The 13209-nt window shown below is 63.7% G+C and overlaps 3 non-coding genes across 3 annotated transcripts; all 3 read right to left on the minus strand.

Annotated features, from left to right (window-relative positions):
* Nucleotides 1-3092: 3092 nt before the first annotated feature.
* On the minus strand, nucleotides 3093-3211 carry LOC122709595. Its single transcript, XR_006345584.1, has one exon. It is a non-coding gene; the product is annotated as a 5S ribosomal RNA (ribosomal RNA).
* Nucleotides 3212-6705: 3494 nt separating this feature from the next.
* LOC122709697 lies at nucleotides 6706-6824 on the minus strand. The gene has a single exon (XR_006345671.1). It is a non-coding gene; the product is annotated as a 5S ribosomal RNA (ribosomal RNA).
* A 3496-nt stretch (nucleotides 6825-10320) lies between these two features.
* LOC122709782 lies at nucleotides 10321-10439 on the minus strand. Its single transcript, XR_006345742.1, has one exon. It is a non-coding gene; the product is annotated as a 5S ribosomal RNA (ribosomal RNA).
* Between the last annotated feature and the right edge of the window lie 2770 nt (nucleotides 10440-13209).

A 13209-nucleotide genomic window follows, 5' to 3' on the forward strand; every position in this document is an offset into this window, starting at 1 on the left:
GCCTCCTGCGCAGCCCAGCTGGAGCCCTGAGCGCCCATCCTGCCCGGCACCTGTCCGGTGCCCAAACCCACGGGGAGCCAGCAGCGCGGCCGACAGGAGCGCGTCAGCCCCGCCCCTTCGCCCTATCCAGGCCCCACTTGCCCCCACGCCGCCCGCCAAGCACAGGACCGTCCTGAGAGAGCAGACGGCCGACAGGCAGGCACACGGACAGACACACAAGACACTCGCCTCACGCACCCACGCCAAGTGAGACAAGCCGGCTGGCGCAAGCTCGTCAGCCAGAGCCAGGGCCCCAGCAACCTGTGAGAGGCCGGGGCCAGAGGAAGGGACTGGAGGCCGGGTGTCAGGAGACACAGAGGCAGAGAGAGACTGAGGTTCAGAGACAGACTCGAAGACAGGGAGAGGGAGATGCAGCCGGACAGACAGACGGGAGCGCGCGCACACGCAGACACACACACACACACACACACACACACACACAGAGGGAGACACAGCGACTGACGGACAGAAGACGGGAGGCAGACACGGGAGAGAGGATGGCATCCGATCCGAGACAGACACAATGGCACAGTCCCTGACCCACCTCAGAGAGAGGCCAGGCGGAAGAAGCAGCTTCCCCAAGGGAGGGGGCATCAGCCTTGGGCCCCGGGCCCCAGCTGCACGCGGTGCCCTGGGGCTGGCAGAGCCCCGTGGGATCCCCAAGACGTCTTGGCAGCCGAGGTCTCAAAGGTCCCCTTCGGCTTGGCTTCCTAATAAGGCAAGACCCAGCCCCCGCCCAAAGGCCAGAGCGTGAGTGTGTGAGAGTGTGTGTGTGAGAGTGTCAGGGGGCAAGGGTGTGGGCGGGCCGACTGGGGTCGGGGGTGGGGGGGCGGGGAGGGGGGGGGAGGCCGGGGCGGGATACCCAGAATGGAGGGGGAAGGGTGTGGAGCTGGGGGGTTGCATATCATGTGGGGTCCAAGCATACCGGACGGTCATCTTGTTTCTTGCAATCCGAATGCGGAGTGGCCCTCCGGCCTCTTGGAGGCAACCCAGGTCTGCGTTGGGAGTCGGGGCCCCGGTCATCCTCCCGCAGAGGGGCTATGGCCGTGGCGATCCAAAAGTTGGCACGCTGCTACCCGCCATGCCCGCTGACTGGCTGGCCGGCTGGCCAAAGGCCCTGTTGGCTGGAAGATAGGCTACGGCTTGAGGGCGTTCGGGTCATACCTGGTTTTATTCCGATGGTGTGCCTCATCCTAATGTTACTTGGTTGATGATAGGAGAATCTCTGAGTGACACTATTTCCTTGCTTTTCAATGGATCCCTTTTGTTGCAGAACCTTTCCCTTGAAAGTGAAGGAACCTATGTCTGCACAGGCACTAATGCTCTTGCAAAGGCAAAAGCAATTCCGTCCTCCACTAGCTTGGCAAGCACCAAGTCCTTCTTGTCTTCAAGTGCTTCCTATAATACGTGCAAAGGAGGACCCGGTTTTGTGGATTCTGGAGTCAAGGAGTTAACAAGTGGACGTTACATGGTTTTAAGCATTGCTGTCACTGCCCACTTACAAACCGCCTCTAAATTTAACCCTCTGTCTTACCTGTTCTTCTCTCAGAAGGCTGTGACTGCCTTGCTGCTGCTTGTCTGCCTAAGAACCCACAATGAGATATTAACTTTCTGCCCAGAATCAAGATCCTTCATACTCTGCCTCTGTGTGCATGCTTGTGTGCCACGTTGCTTCAGTCCTGCCTGCCTGACTGTTGTGACCCCATGGGCTGTAGCCCGCCAGGCTCCTCTTACTGTAGGAGCCTCCAGGCAAGCATGCTGAAGTAGGTTGTCATGTGGTCCTCCAGGGGATCTTCCCAACCCAGGTATCAAACCCACATCTCCTTCATTCCCTGCATGGGCAGACAGGTTCTTTACTGCTAGCACCACCTGGGAAGCGCATTCTGGCTCTACATCTCCTTAATTTATAACTAAACTCTGTTCTAGGCAACGCAGTTTCCCGCACTCTGATCCAACACCACACACACGCACACACACACAGAGGGAGACACAGCGACTGACGGACAGAAGACGGGAGGCAGGCACAGGAGCGAGGATGGCATCCGATCCGAGACAGACACAGTGGCACAGTCCCTGACCCACCTCAGAGAGAGGCCAGGCTGAAGAAGCAGCTTCCCCAAGGGAGGGGGCGTCAGCCTTGGGCCCCTGGGCCCCAGCTGCACGCGGTGCCCTGGGGCTGGCAGAGCCCCCCCCCCCCCCACCGGGGCGTCCCCAAGACGTCTTGGCAGCCGAGGTCTCAAAGGTCCCCTTCGGCTTGGCTTCCTAAGGCAAGACCCAGCCCCCGCCCAAAGGCCAGAGGGTGAGTGTGTGAGAGTGTGTGTGCGAGTGTGTCAGGGGGCAAGGGTGTGGGCGGGCCGACTGGGGTCCAGGGGGATACCCAGAATGGAGGGCCGAGGGTGTGGAGGCCGTGGGTTGGGAAGCCTGTGTGGTTCTCTTGCTGTTTCTCTCTCCCTCTTTCTCCATCTCCCTTACCTGTGGTTTCTGGCTCCTGACCTGTCTCGGCGGGGGTGTGGGTGTGTGTGTGTGGGGTGTGTGTGTGTGTGTGGGTGTGTGTGTGTGTGTGTGTGTGTGTGTGTGTGAGCCCGCGGGAGAGCACGCGCAGTCGCGTGCGAGGATGGCACTAGGGTTGCGGGTGGGGCTGGGGCGTGGGGCAGCCGCCCCACCCCCACCCCCCCAGGATTACCTGAGGCTTGCCTAGGGAGCCCCAGACGGAGACTGGAAGGTCATCTGGTTTTTTGGAAGCCGAAAGCGGAGGGGCTCTCGGGCCGCACGGAGGCAGCCCAGGTCTGTGGCGGGCGTCGGACCCCGCCCCCCAGGCCCGGGTCACCCACCCGCGGAGGGGCTGGGGCCGGGGGGATCCAAGAGATGGGACGCCCGCTGCTGCCTGCGAGGGCCGCCGGCTGGAAGGCAGGCGACCGACGGCTGTGAGCGCGGTGGGGTGCGAGGGGCCAGGGTTGGGGCGGGGGCTTGCGGTGCAGGCCACGCCAGGGGTGGGGCTGGGGGAGGTGTGGGGCGGGAGAGGGGGCGGGGGCTAAAGGAGAGGGGAGGCAAAAAGCCTACAGCACCCGGTATTCCCAGGCGGTCTCCCATCCAAGTACTAACCAGGCCCGACCCTGCTTAGCTTCCGAGATCAGACGAGATCGGGCGCGTTCAGGGTGGTATGGCCGTAGACGGAGGCGGCTGCCTCCAAGCGCCCTAAGAGCCCCGCGCCGCGCCGCGCCTCCCTTTCGCTGTGACCTGCCTGCCGGGCGGGCCAGCCGGCCGCACCTCTCCAGGGGCCGCGCGCTGTACCTGAGCCGGACGACCCGCCACCGGACTCCGGCCGGCCAGGGCCGGCAGCCCGGCGGCCGGCCGACGCCGCCCCGCCCCCGCTCACCATCCCCGTGCGTGCGTGCGTGCGGGGGCGGGACGGGCGCGGAGGTCTCGGCGCTCTCCCACCCCGGGCCTCTGCAGGCCCGCCCCCGCTGGGCGGCGCCCCCACCCCCAGCCCGTTCGCTGCACAGGGCCAGGTGGCCCCGGAGGTCTCTGGCTTCCGGGCCCGCCGCTGCCCGCCGCCCGCGGGCCTCTGAGCCTCCTCTGGGCCTCCTGCGCAGCCCAGCTGGAGCCCTGAGCGCCCATCCTGCCCGGCACCTGCCCGGTGCCCAAACCCACGGGGAGCCAGCAGCGCGGCCGACAGGAGCGCGTCAGCCCCGCCCCTTCGCCCTATCCAGGCCCCACTTGCCCCCACGCCGCCCGCCAAGCACAGGACCGTCCTGAGAGAGCAGACGGCCGACAGGCAGGCACACGGACAGACACACAAGACACTCGCCTCACGCACCCACGCCAAGTGAGACAAGCCGGCTGGCGCAAGCTCGTCAGCCAGAGCCAGGGCCCCAGCAACCTGTGAGAGGCCGGGGCCAGAGGAAGGGACTGGAGGCCGGGTGTCAGGAGACACAGAGGCAGAGAGAGACTGAGGTTCAGAGACAGACTCGAAGACAGGGAGAGGGAGATGCAGCCGGACAGACAGACGGGAGCGCGCGCGCACGCAGACACACACACACACACACACACACACACACACACACACAGGGAGACACAGCGACTGACGGACAGAAAACGGGAGGCAGACACGGGAGAGAGGATGGCATCCGATCCGAGACAGACACAATGGCACAGTCCCTGACCCACCTCAGAGAGAGGCCAGGCGGAAGAAGCAGCTTCCCCAAGGGAGGGGGCATCAGCCTTGGGCCCCGGGCCCCAGCTGCACGCGGTGCCCTGGGGCTGGCAGAGCCCCGTGGGATCCCCAAGACGTCTTGGCAGCCGAGGTCTCAAAGGTCCCCTTCGGCTTGGCTTCCTAATAAGGCAAGACCCAGCCCCCGCCCAAAGGCCAGAGCGTGAGTGTGTGAGAGTGTGTGTGTGTGAGTGTCAGGGGGCAAGGGTGTGGGCGGGCCGACTGGGGTCGGGGGTGGGGGGGTGGGGGGGCGGGGAGGGGGGGGGAGGCCGGGGCGGGATACCCAGAATGGAGGGGGAAGGGTGTGGAGCTGGGGGGTTGCATATCATGTGGGGTCCAAGCATACCGGACGGTCATCTTGTTTCTTGCAATCCGAATGCGGAGTGGCCCTCCGGCCTCTTGGAGGCAACCCAGGTCTGCGTTGGGAGTCGGGGCCCCGGTCATCCTCCCGCAGAGGGGCTATGGCCGTGGCGATCCAAAAGTTGGCACGCTGCTACCCGCCATGCCCGCTGACTGGCTGGCCGGCTGGCCAAAGGCCCTGTTGGCTGGAAGATAGGCTACGGCTTGAGGGCGTTCGGGTCATACCTGGTTTTATTCCGATGGTGTGCCTCATCCTAATGTTACTTGGTTGATGATAGGAGAATCTCTGAGTGACACTATTTCCTTGCTTTTCAATGGATCCCTTTTGTTGCAGAACCTTTCCCTTGAAAGTGAAGGAACCTATGTCTGCACAGGCACTAATGCTCTTGCAAAGGCAAAAGCAATTCCGTCCTCCACTAGCTTGGCAAGCACCAAGTCCTTCTTGTCTTCAAGTGCTTCCTATAATACGTGCAAAGGAGGACCCGGTTTTGTGGATTCTGGAGTCAAGGAGTTAACAAGTGGACGTTACATGGTTTTAAGCATTGCTGTCACTGCCCACTTACAAACCGCCTCTAAATTTAACCCTCTGTCTTACCTGTTCTTCTCTCAGAAGGCTGTGACTGCCTTGCTGCTGCTTGTCTGCCTAAGAACCCACAATGAGATATTAACTTTCTGCCCAGAATCAAGATCCTTCATACTCTGCCTCTGTGTGCATGCTTGTGTGCCACGTTGCTTCAGTCCTGCCTGCCTGACTGTTGTGACCCCATGGGCTGTAGCCCGCCAGGCTCCTCTTACTGTAGGAGCCTCCAGGCAAGCATGCTGAAGTAGGTTGTCATGTGGTCCTCCAGGGGATCTTCCCAACCCAGGTATCAAACCCACATCTCCTTCATTCCCTGCATGGGCAGACAGGTTCTTTACTGCTAGCACCACCTGGGAAGCGCATTCTGGCTCTACATCTCCTTAATTTATAACTAAACTCTGTTCTAGGCAACGCAGTTTCCCGCACTCTGATCCAACACCACACACACGCACACACACACAGAGGGAGACACAGCGACTGACGGACAGAAGACGGGAGGCAGGCACAGGAGCGAGGATGGCATCCGATCCGAGACAGACACAGTGGCACAGTCCCTGACCCACCTCAGAGAGAGGCCAGGCTGAAGAAGCAGCTTCCCCAAGGGAGGGGGCGTCAGCCTTGGGCCCCTGGGCCCCAGCTGCACGCGGTGCCCTGGGGCTGGCAGAGCCCCCCCCCCCCACCGTGGCGTCCCCAAGACGTCTTGGCAGCCGAGGTCTCAAAGGTCCCCTTCGGCTTGGCTTCCTAAGGCAAGACCCAGCCCCCGCCCAAAGGCCAGAGGGTGAGTGTGTGAGAGTGTGTGTGCGAGTGTGTCAGGGGGCAAGGGTGTGGGCGGGCCGACTGGGGTCCAGGGGGATACCCAGAATGGAGGGCCGAGGGTGTGGAGGCCGTGGGTTGGGAAGCCTGTGTGGTTCTCTTGCTGTTTCTCTCTCCCTCTTTCTCCATCTCCCTTACCTGTGGTTTCTGGCTCCTGACCTGTCTCGGCGGCGGGGTGGGTGTGTGTGTGGGGTGTGTGTGTGTGTGTGTGTGTGTGTGTGTGTGTGTGAGCCCGCGGGAGAGCACGCGCAGTCGCGTGCGAGGATGGCACTAGGGTTGCGGGTGGGGCTGGGGCGTGGGGCAGCCGCCCCACCCCCACCCCCCCAGGATTACCTGAGGCTTGCCTAGGGAGCCCCAGACGGAGACTGGAAGGTCATCTGGTTTTTTGGAAGCCGAAAGCGGAGGGGCTCTCGGGCCGCACGGAGGCAGCCCAGGTCTGTGGCGGGCGTCGGACCCCGCCCCCCAGGCCCGGGTCACCCACCCGCGGAGGGGCTGGGGCCGGGGGGATCCAAGAGATGGGACGCCCGCTGCTGCCTGCGAGGGCCGCCGGCTGGAAGGCAGGCGACCGACGGCTGTGAGCGCGGTGGGGTGCGAGGGGCCAGGGTTGGGGCGGGGGCTTGCGGTGCAGGCCACGCCAGGGGTGGGGCTGGGGGAGGTGTGGGGCGGGAGAGGGGGCGGGGGCTAAAGGAGAGGGGAGGCAAAAAGCCTACAGCACCCGGTATTCCCAGGCGGTCTCCCATCCAAGTACTAACCAGGCCCGACCCTGCTTAGCTTCCGAGATCAGACGAGATCGGGCGCGTTCAGGGTGGTATGGCCGTAGACGGAGGCGGCTGCCTCCAAGCGCCCTAAGAGCCCCGCGCCGCGCCGCGCCTCCCTTTCGCTGTGACCTGCCTGCCGGGCGGGCCAGCCGGCCGCACCTCTCCAGGGGCCGCGCGCTGTACCTGAGCCGGACGACCCGCCACCGGACTCCGGCCGGCCAGGGCCGGCAGCCCGGCGGCCGGCCGACGCCGCCCCGCCCCCGCTCACCATCCCCGTGCGTGCGTGCGTGCGGGGGCGGGACGGGCGCGGAGGTCTCGGCGCTCTCCCACCCCGGGCCTCTGCAGGCCCGCCCCCGCTGGGCGGCGCCCCCACCCCCAGCCCGTTCGCTGCACAGGGCCAGGTGGCCCCGGAGGTCTCTGGCTTCCGGGCCCGCCGCTGCCCGCCGCCCGCGGGCCTCTGAGCCTCCTCTGGGCCTCCTGCGCAGCCCAGCTGGAGCCCTGAGCGCCCATCCTGCCCGGCACCTGCCCGGTGCCCAAACCCACGGGGAGCCAGCAGCGCGGCCGACAGGAGCGCGTCAGCCCCGCCCCTTCGCCCTATCCAGGCCCCACTTGCCCCCACGCCGCCCGCCAAGCACAGGACCGTCCTGAGAGAGCAGACGGCCGACAGGCAGGCACACGGACAGACACACAAGACACTCGCCTCACGCACCCACGCCAAGTGAGACAAGCCGGCTGGCGCAAGCTCGTCAGCCAGAGCCAGGGCCCCAGCAACCTGTGAGAGGCCGGGGCCAGAGGAAGGGACTGGAGGCCGGGTGTCAGGAGACACAGAGGCAGAGAGAGACTGAGGTTCAGAGACAGACTCGAAGACAGGGAGAGGGAGATGCAGCCGGACAGACAGACGGGAGCGCGCGCGCACGCAGACACACACACACACACACACACACACACACACACAGAGGGAGACACAGCGACTGACGGACAGAAGACGGGAGGCAGACACGGGAGAGAGGATGGCATCCGATCCGAGACAGACACAATGGCACAGTCCCTGACCCACCTGAGAGAGAGGCCAGGCGGAAGAAGCAGCTTCCCCAAGGGAGGGGGCATCAGCCTTGGGCCCCGGGCCCCAGCTGCACGCGGTGCCCTGGGGCTGGCAGAGCCCCGTGGGATCCCCAAGACGTCTTGGCAGCCGAGGTCTCAAAGGTCCCCTTCGGCTTGGCTTCCTAATAAGGCAAGACCCAGCCCCCGCCCAAAGGCCAGAGCGTGAGTGTGTGAGAGTGTGTGTGTGAGAGTGTCAGGGGGCAAGGGTGTGGGCGGGCCGACTGGGGTCGGGGGTGGGGGGGGCGGGGAGGGGGGGGGAGGCCGGGGCGGGATACCCAGAATGGAGGGGGAAGGGTGTGGAGCTGGGGGGTTGCATATCATGTGGGGTCCAAGCATACCGGACGGTCATCTTGTTTCTTGCAATCCGAATGCGGAGTGGCCCTCCGGCCTCTTGGAGGCAACCCAGGTCTGCGTTGGGAGTCGGGGCCCCGGTCATCCTCCCGCAGAGGGGCTATGGCCGTGGCGATCCAAAAGTTGGCACGCTGCTACCCGCCATGCCCGCTGACTGGCTGGCCGGCTGGCCAAAGGCCCTGTTGGCTGGAAGATAGGCTACGGCTTGAGGGCGTTCGGGTCATACCTGGTTTTATTCCGATGGTGTGCCTCATCCTAATGTTACTTGGTTGATGATAGGAGAATCTCTGAGTGACACTATTTCCTTGCTTTTCAATGGATCCCTTTTGTTGCAGAACCTTTCCCTTGAAAGTGAAGGAACCTATGTCTGCACAGGCACTAATGCTCTTGCAAAGGCAAAAGCAATTCCGTCCTCCACTAGCTTGGCAAGCACCAAGTCCTTCTTGTCTTCAAGTGCTTCCTATAATACGTGCAAAGGAGGACCCGGTTTTGTGGATTCTGGAGTCAAGGAGTTAACAAGTGGACGTTACATGGTTTTAAGCATTGCTGTCACTGCCCACTTACAAACCGCCTCTAAATTTAACCCTCTGTCTTACCTGTTCTTCTCTCAGAAGGCTGTGACTGCCTTGCTGCTGCTTGTCTGCCTAAGAACCCACAATGAGATATTAACTTTCTGCCCAGAATCAAGATCCTTCATACTCTGCCTCTGTGTGCATGCTTGTTGCCACGTTGCTTCAGTCCTGCCTGCCTGACTGTTGTGACCCCATGGGCTGTAGCCCGCCAGGCTCCTCTTACTGTAGGAGCCTCCAGGCAAGCATGCTGAAGTAGGTTGTCATGTGGTCCTCCAGGGGATCTTCCCAACCCAGGTATCAAACCCACATCTCCTTCATTCCCTGCATGGGCAGACAGGTTCTTTACTGCTAGCACCACCTGGGAAGCGCATTCTGGCTCTACATCTCCTTAATTTATAACTAAACTCTGTTCTAGGCAACGCAGTTTCCCGCACTCTGATCCAACACCACACACACGCACACACACACAGAGGGAGACACAGCGACTGACGGACAGAAGACGGGAGGCAGGCACAGGAGCGAGGATGGCATCCGATCCGAGACAGACACAGTGGCACAGTCCCTGACCCACCTCAGAGAGAGGCCAGGCTGAAGAAGCAGCTTCCCCAAGGGAGGGGGCGTCAGCCTTGGGCCCCTGGGCCCCAGCTGCACGCGGTGCCCTGGGGCTGGCAGAGCCCCCCCCCCCCCCACCGTGGCGTCCCCAAGACGTCTTGGCAGCCGAGGTCTCAAAGGTCCCCTTCGGCTTGGCTTCCTAAGGCAAGACCCAGCCCCCGCCCAAAGGCCAGAGGGTGAGTGTGTGAGAGTGTGTGTGCGAGTGTGTCAGGGGGCAAGGGTGTGGGCGGGCCGACTGGGGTCCAGGGGGATACCCAGAATGGAGGGCCGAGGGTGTGGAGGCCGTGGGTTGGGAAGCCTGTGTGGTTCTCTTGCTGTTTCTCTCTCCCTCTTTCTCCATCTCCCTTACCTGTGGTTTCTGGCTCCTGACCTGTCTCGGCGGCGGGGTGGGTGTGTGTGTGGGGGGTGTGTGTGTGTGTGTGTGTGTGTGTGTGTGTGTGTGTGTGTGTGAGCCCGCGGGAGAGCACGCGCAGTCGCGTGCGAGGATGGCACTAGGGTTGCGGGTGGGGCTGGGGCGTGGGGCAGCCGCCCCCCCCCCCCCCCCCCAGGATTACCTGAGGCTTGCCTAGGGAGCCCCAGACGGAGACTGGAAGGTCATCTGGTTTTTTGGAAGCCGAAAGCGGAGGGGCTCTCGGGCCGCACGGAGGCAGCCCAGGTCTGTGGCGGGCGTCGGACCCCGCCCCCCAGGCCCGGGTCACCCACCCGCGGAGGGGCTGGGGCCGGGGGGATCCAAGAGATGGGACGCCCGCTGCTGCCTGCGAGGGCCGCCGGCTGGAAGGCAGGCGACCGACGGCTGTGAGCGCGGTGGGGTGCGAGGGGCCAGGGTTGGGGCGGGGGCTTGCGGTGCAGGCCACGCCAGGGGTGGGGCTGGGGGAGGTGTGGGGCGGGAGAGGGGGCGGGGGCTAAAGGAGAGGGGAGGCAAAAAGCCTACAGCACCCGGTATTCCCAGGCGGTCTCCCATCCAAGTACTAACCAGGCCCGACCCTGCTTAGCTTCCGAGATCAGACGAGATCGGGCGCGTTCAGGGTGGTATGGCCGTAGACGGAGGCGGCTGCCTCCAAGCGCCCTAAGAGCCCCGCGCCGCGCCGCGCCTCCCTTTCGCTGTGACCTGCCTGCCGGGCGGGCCAGCCGGCCGCACCTCTCCAGGGGCCGCGCGCTGTACCTGAGCCGGACGACCCGCCACCGGACTCCGGCCGGCCAGGGCCGGCAGCCCGGCGGCCGGCCGACGCCGCCCCGCCCCCGCTCACCATCCCCGTGCGTGCGTGCGTGCGGGGGCGGGACGGGCGCGGAGGTCTCGGCGCTCTCCCACCCCGGGCCTCTGCAGGCCCGCCCCCGCTGGGCGGCGCCCCCACCCCCAGCCCGTTCGCTGCACAGGGCCAGGTGGCCCCGGAGGTCTCTGGCTTCCGGGCCCGCCGCTGCCCGCCGCCCGCGGGCCTCTGAGCCTCCTCTGGGCCTCCTGCGCAGCCCAGCTGGAGCCCTGAGCGCCCATCCTGCCCGGCACCTGCCCGGTGCCCAAACCCACGGGGAGCCAGCAGCGCGGCCGACAGGAGCGCGTCAGCCCCGCCCCTTCGCCCTATCCAGGCCCCACTTGCCCCCACGCCGCCCGCCAAGCACAGGACCGTCCTGAGAGAGCAGACGGCCGACAGGCAGGCACACGGACAGACACACAAGACACTCGCCTCACGCACCCACGCCAAGTGAGACAAGCCGGCTGGCGCAAGCTCGTCAGCCAGAGCCAGGGCCCCAGCAACCTGTGAGAGGCCGGGGCCAGAGGAAGGGACTGGAGGCCGGGTGTCAGGAGACACAGAGGCAGAGAGAGACTGAGGTTCAGAGACAGACTCGAAGACAGGGAGAGGGAGATGCAGCCGGACAGACAGACGGGAGCGCGCGCGCACGCAGACACACACACACACACACACACACACACACACACACACAGGGAGACACAGCGACTGACGGACAGAAAACGGGAGGCAGACACGGGAGAGAGGATGGCATCCGATCCGAGACAGACACAATGGCACAGTCCCTGACCCACCTCAGAGAGAGGCCAGGCGGAAGAAGCAGCTTCCCCAAGGGAGGGGGCATCAGCCTTGGGCCCCGGGCCCCAGCTGCACGCGGTGCCCTGGGGCTGGCAGAGCCCCGTGGGATCCCCAAGACGTCTTGGCAGCCGAGGTCTCAAAGGTCCCCTTCGGCTTGGCTTCCTAATAAGGCAAGACCCAGCCCCCGCCCAAAGGCCAGAGCGTGAGTGTGTGAGAGTGTGTGTGTGTGAGTGTCAGGGGGCAAGGGTGTGGGCGGGCCGACTGGGGTCGGGGGTGGGGGGGTGGGGGGGCGGGGAGGGGGGGGGAGGCCGGGGCGGGATACCCAGAATGGAGGGGGAAGGGTGTGGAGCTGGGGGGTTGCATATCATGTGGGGTCCAAGCATACCGGACGGTCATCTTGTTTCTTGCAATCCGAATGCGGAGTGGCCCTCCGGCCTCTTGGAGGCAACCCAGGTCTGCGTTGGGAGTCGGGGCCCCGGTCATCCTCCCGCAGAGGGGCTATGGCCGTGGCGATCCAAAAGTTGGCACGCTGCTACCCGCCATGCCCGCTGACTGGCTGGCCGGCTGGCCAAAGGCCCTGTTGGCTGGAAGATAGGCTACGGCTTGAGGGCGTTCGGGTCATACCTGGTTTTATTCCGATGGTGTGCCTCATCCTAATGTTACTTGGTTGATGATAGGAGAATCTCTGAGTGACACTATTTCCTTGCTTTTCAATGGATCCCTTTTGTTGCAGAACCTTTCCCTTGAAAGTGAAGGAACCTATGTCTGCACAGGCACTAATGCTCTTGCAAAGGCAAAAGCAATTCCGTCCTCCACTAGCTTGGCAAGCACCAAGTCCTTCTTGTCTTCAAGTGCTTCCTATAATACGTGCAAAGGAGGACCCGGTTTTGTGGATTCTGGAGTCAAGGAGTTAACAAGTGGACGTTACATGGTTTTAAGCATTGCTGTCACTGCCCACTTACAAACCGCCTCTAAATTTAACCCTCTGTCTTACCTGTTCTTCTCTCAGAAGGCTGTGACTGCCTTGCTGCTGCTTGTCTGCCTAAGAACCCACAATGAGATATTAACTTTCTGCCCAGAATCAAGATCCTTCATACTCTGCCTCTGTGTGCATGCTTGTGTGCCACGTTGCTTCAGTCCTGCCTGCCTGACTGTTGTGACCCCATGGGCTGTAGCCCGCCAGGCTCCTCTTACTGTAGGAGCCTCCAGGCAAGCATGCTGAAGTAGGTTGTCATGTGGTCCTCCAGGGGATCTTCCCAACCCAGGTATCAAACCCACATCTCCTTCATTCCCTGCATGGGCAGACAGGTTCTTTACTGCTAGCACCACCTGGGAAGCGCATTCTGGCTCTACATCTCCTTAATTTATAACTAAACTCTGTTCTAGGCAACGCAGTTTCCCGCACTCTGATCCAACACCACACACACGCACACACACACAGAGGGAGACACAGCGACTGACGGACAGAAGACGGGAGGCAGGCACAGGAGCGAGGATGGCATCCGATCCGAGACAGACACAGTGGCACAGTCCCTGACCCACCTCAGAGAGAGGCCAGGCTGAAGAAGCAGCTTCCCCAAGGGAGGGGGCGTCAGCCTTGGGCCCCTGGGCCCCAGCTGCACGCGGTGCCCTGGGGCTGGCAGAGCCCCCCCCCCCCACCGTGGCGTCCCCAAGACGTCTTGGCAGCCGAGGTCTCAAAGGTCCCCTTCGGCTTGGCTTCCTAAGGCAAGACCCAGCCCCCGCCCAAAGGCCAGAGGGTGAGTGTGTGAGA

The sequence above is a fragment of the Cervus elaphus genome, chromosome 15, assembly GCF_910594005.1.
Source record: "Cervus elaphus chromosome 15, mCerEla1.1, whole genome shotgun sequence".
NCBI lineage: Eukaryota > Metazoa > Chordata > Mammalia > Artiodactyla > Cervidae > Cervus > Cervus elaphus.